General features: G+C 39.4%; 2 protein-coding genes across 3 annotated transcripts in view; one reads left to right on the top strand and one right to left on the bottom strand.

Moving 5' to 3' along the window:
* LOC102215661 (gamma-aminobutyric acid receptor subunit beta-3-like) overlaps positions 1-5,276 on the top strand; it is an 88,630-nt gene that overhangs the window by 8,050 nt on the left and 75,304 nt on the right. The window lies entirely within an intron of this gene.
* The window catches only part of LOC102215370 (gamma-aminobutyric acid receptor subunit alpha-5-like), a 41,089-nt gene that overhangs the window by 14,018 nt on the left and 21,795 nt on the right, over positions 1-5,276 (bottom strand). The gene's annotated exons all lie outside the window — the stretch shown is intronic.

Below are 5,276 nucleotides of genomic sequence, written 5' to 3'. Positions count from 1 at the left end.
GATCCTGAGTGTACAAGGGAGCTGTGGAGAGTATCCAAAACCCCCACCTCCACACAGACACATAAAAACCAAAACCAAAAAAAAAAAACCCCCCCACAAAACAAAAAAAACTAACAACAACTTTGAGGAGGAGAAAATGGTGAAAGGAAAAGAGAGAAAACAAAAACTTAATCATGGTCATGCCAAGATTTGGAAAAGATTGGCGAATACTATGGAAAGCATTTGAGAAGCAGAAAGTTTAAGGTGGGAGACAGGGAGAGGAATTATCTGCAGAGAGGAAAAATAATGAGGGGGGAGGGCCCAATTACACTAGACACCTTCATTTTGCATTTATTCTTTACTTTTGATGCTTTCCAAAGGCTGCATATTTCATACTGGGGACAGAAAACAGTGATTAGTTCTTTGGCAGTGATAAACAACTTTTAAAGAGGCGTGCACGGTGAAATTGGTGCAGCCAAGTGTTGTTCCCTCATCAAGAGATTTCTGGAGGCATGAAAAAGACAATTATGCACATTAAATCTATTAATACAACACAAGAATAGCTGAAATTCCATTAAAACAACTTATTATGCTGACTATCACAAACACAACTGAAAGCCTGGGTTGTTCTTGCGTAACAGTAGGCCGGCAGATCACATCTTGACCTGAGTATTTCCATTCTAGGTGTTCACTTGGCAGATGGGTAGTGCTCCAGACTGTATGTAGTGTTTAAAATTGGGCATGGTCAGGCCAAAGGCCGAGACCTTTAATTGGAGGGTAGTTAGATTGCGATAAGGGATTACTGGTGAATTTCATTAGGCAGAGGAAAAGCTAAAAACTTTGGCAGGAAACACAGTGCACCTCTGCCAACTTCTAAACACTTTACGCTTAACGCTTTGCTGCTCTTTCCTTATGGGTGAAGCAAAAGCAGCTACAGCTCAGTCAGAGTCATAAATTACTGCAGTTCCACACACTCTAAGTGCAGCTGTCTGAATTATTAAAGAAAGTAAAAGCAGACAATTTCAAAAGGCAAAGTGTGTTTTCCCTTACAAGTTACTGACAAATCAATATTCAGTAGGGCATACACGTCAAATAAAAGCAATACTTGCCGCATACTGTAGTAACTGAGCATTTAAAGGTTGAGGAGCATGTTAATTCCATCAATTATGTTACTTAAGTTTATTTCTGGTGAAAACTAGTTGAAAATTCTCTGTAGCTGGATGCACAGGCTAGGCAGATATTAGCAGCTCAGGCGTGGTGAGTTATCATACATGTAGGCTTTCTGTCTCATAAAGAGCTCCTTTATGGTTGTTTTAAAAAGATACTTGAATTGTTATGGAGTTAGCTAGCTAGATGTTTAACCTATTGGTTCTCACTGTCAGCTAGCCCATTTGTGCTGTCGTTGACTGTTTCAGCTATCACCTGCAGTACATATAAGGTATATAAGCAATACTATGCAAGAGCCTTGAGCAACCCGTTGTTCTGCATATTTAGCTAAGGAAATGGGAAATAGGTGCAGCAATTTCTTGAAATGTACAGTATACAGCTTATAAGGTCTACACAAGTTTGAAAGTCCACAGCTGACATCACCACCTTTATTCTTCAATATAGCCTAAAGTTCCTTAGACAAGATTTCTTGTAATTTCTTCAGGTAGTCTTCAGAAATAGTTCTCCAGGCTTCTCTGCTGCCTTTTCTTCTGTTCTCTGTCATGACGATTTCTGGGGAGGCCAATCCATCCTGATAGTGTTCTATTGTGTGTTCATCTATCCAATTATGCTGTTACTGCATTGACAGTGTGTTTGCGATCATTGTCATGCTGAAAACTGAAGCTGCTGCCAAACAGAAGCTTTCCAGGTGGTATAGCATGGTGGATCAAAATCTGATGGAACTGTTCTGTTCGCAATTGCATCAATTTTGGAAACATCCCCAACACCACTGCCTGAAATACAGCTCCAAACCATGAAAGAGACTCCACCATGTTTTACAGATGATTGTAGACATGCACTGAGGTTAACTCTATCCTGTCAGAGTATAGCATCAAGGCAGTTAAACTTATGGGGATAAAGATCTGGTCAGTTAAGAGGGAGAGGGGGGGTGTTAATCAGTTTAAATTGCTTTGGTGTTAATGAAATGAACCACTGGTGCACCAAAGCGGCAACAATGACACAACCCCCAAACAGGAATGATTTTACAGCTCGAGGCTACTGGCATTTTTTCCCTCCTCCTTCTTTCTGACTGTTCACTAGTTTTTGATTTGACTAGGGTCGATTTCTCTATTGGTAGCATGAGATGATACCTGGACCCTACAGAGGTTGCACAGGTAGACAGGAAAGAACAATCCTAGTCATGAACGACCTTCACCATCAAACGACCACCCAATTACCTACTTTTTCTAAACATGAACGTTCCTCTCTGGCATTGTAGCCACCAAGCTGAGTAGGCACATGAGCCAACACATAAGCACAAGTCAGAAAGGCATTAGAAATACAAACAGAGGGCAAAAAGCACCAGCTCCTTGTTGATAGAGCAGTACAACTGGCCTCTAATATGAGGCAGACCAACTTGAGCATCAACTTGAATCTCATCTCTCCAGAATATTTTCATCTCGTTTATTTGCTGATGAAAGGGTCAGTACTTTTCATCATAGGTTTTTTTCTCGTGCATTAGTTTTTAGTTAGTTATTGCCTTGTTTTGGTCTGAAAAAAGGTCCTTGATGAAAACTATACCGGAAATTATTGGTTAATAAGATTATCACTGCTCGTGTAAATCATCTCTCTTTGTATTTGTTGCAACAATAAAAAAAGACTTTGATTTGCCATTAGGACCTGGCTGATCCTATTTCCATGTCTAACATAATTGATTGAATAATGAATTAAGTCGCCAATGTGTAAATGCAGTTTGGCAGCACACCCATGGATCCTGAGATTTGCATGCTTTACTTTACTTTGAGTGCTCTGATTTACATTGCTGAAATGTGGAACAAGGCTGATATTTAGCCTAGTCGATTTTTCCAATTTGATGCCTCCCCTTATTTGGTGTGAGATTTATTTGCACCATATGGGCTTATGTGAGACCTGGCACCAACAAAAAGGAAGGAATTGTTTTACTGCCTATATCTAGACAAGTATAGCAACATGTAGTCAGAAACTGTCGTGACTACAAAATATTGCTTGCGAAGTGTAATTATAGGTGTTTGAGTAAATGACAAGTAACATCATATGAATGGTGGTGGCAGTCCAGAGGTCAGGGTCAAACTTTGGCTCAACAGGCTGTCATTACAGAGTAGGCGAAGTTGAGCTCTGATTGGTGGGATTACAGAAATAATTCAGAGATTCATATCTTAGAATATATAAAGGCTCAAAGAAGGAGAACAATCATAAAATGATTCACTGCCATTCAGTGGGATCATTGTGGGTTGAAGGGAAGGCAGGCTAAGTCGTTAGACCACGCTTGATTGTTTTTCCCACCGCTCTGGGGCTCAAGTTTTGTGCACCTCACATCATCATCTGCATTTTTATGCCCCGTTTCATGGAACGAGGAATTTCTAAACACCCGCCTATCCATAAACACCAGCTTTGCAAAGTTCCAAATGACTGGCCTTTTTTTCTATCACAGAGCCGTCAATTATGGTAATCACACAGCAATTTTGCAGAAAGTAGTTTTCTTTGGCAATTGTTCTTCTGTCTCTGTTGCCCTTGGTGCAGATGCTATATGACTGTCAGAACTGTCTTGTTTTTTTAGTCAGTTCATCATGTATCTTTTTATAGCTCTATTGTCTTTAATGGTCTCCAGTATATAATTCTGCAGACTTGTTTAAACTGTTTTGAAGTCATATAGTGCTGGTGAACTTAACTGAATTGAGAAGTACTACATAAAAAAATAGACTATAAGCCCACTGATTACTGATTAGTATTACTCCTCTTAGTGTATATCCTTAGTGTATACTTGAGAACTGTAGAGCTTAAGGCCGTACAGAAGCTAAATTAGTAGGTCAGAGTAAGGGATTAGTTACCCTTTACCCAGGACGACTTAGTGTACAGTAAACCTCCATGCTTTAATAGCATGACAAATCATTACAATGTTACAAAGGGAGAGGATATAGAGGCCTATCGAAAATAGGTTTAAGACTTTCATGACTATGACCCAGGACTGTGCTTGTCATGCATTAATCCAATTGGAAAATAGTGATTGAAGTTGTTGCTATTTGCTTTACAAAGCAAAATACTTACAGGTTTTATCAGGTAAAAATGACTCAGTTGAAATCTAGACTTTTTACGACAAGCAAATGTAAAGCTTTAGGTTACTGAGATATCTAATATCCACCTACTGCACTCTGTTACAGATAAAACCAGATAGCAAGATGACAAGATCAAGTGAAAGCTAGTTTGCGAGCTGGTGATGGCTTTAACTAAAGCTTCTGGTAGCTGCAACTGAAAACAAACCGAGAGAACATTGGTTCGTTGATGATTAGCTCATTAAAATGAATGTGATGGTAAAAACAGGAAACATCAGAAACTTTCTTTTTTTAGATCTAGCAATGCATTGTGTAGTTATAATGACATGGAACGATGAAAGAGCACCTTTGCCTGTTGTTATTGCACACTGACACCGTTTACCTGTGGGGTAGTGCAGGGGGAGAGGTTAGATTTTGCCATGGGAAAGCCCAGCAGCTTCCTTAATTGGATTGCAATCCGTTGTGCTTCTTTTACGTGGTGAATGTGGGCGGGCTGCATCTCACTGAAAATCCAGGAGTCTCATCCCTTTAGTACAACAGGCTCCTTAGGTGTGGCATTTGGCCAGCTCTGTCTTTAAATACCCACAGGGCCACTCAAGTTTCTATATGCGTCCTTGCTGGGAGGGCACACAGACAAGGCGTCAAGTTAAGAGGGCATTGGGGACAACCCTTCCAGTCATTAACCTAATTAAGCGTAGGAGGACTTTGGTAATCTCTTCCCTTCTGAAGTTTTTAATAGTCGATACAGAGCCATAAATATAGACTCAGAAAGCTAAAACATAAAGTTTAGGTACATCTTTAGTAGGTCTTCAGCTATGTAACTGATATGCTTGAGTCTTTTCACTGACTTTGAGTTTTCTTGATTTGATGTTCTAACAAACTGCTAAACAGCTGTAGTATAGCATTTAGCTTATTATAGCTAAATAATAATTACATATAAGCAGTGTTGGGTAAGTTACTTTAAAATAGTAACTTAGTTACATTACTAGTTACTTCTCTCAAAAGTAACTCAGTTACTTCAAGTTACTCGTTACTTTCAAAGTAACTAGTTACTAGGGAAAG

This window comes from Pundamilia nyererei, unplaced genomic scaffold (assembly GCF_000239375.1).
Source record: "Pundamilia nyererei isolate P.nyererei 1_Seehausen unplaced genomic scaffold, PunNye1.0 scaffold00094, whole genome shotgun sequence".
Classification (NCBI taxonomy): domain Eukaryota; kingdom Metazoa; phylum Chordata; class Actinopteri; order Cichliformes; family Cichlidae; genus Pundamilia; species Pundamilia nyererei.
This window is presented reverse-complemented; position numbering and strand designations above follow the sequence as displayed.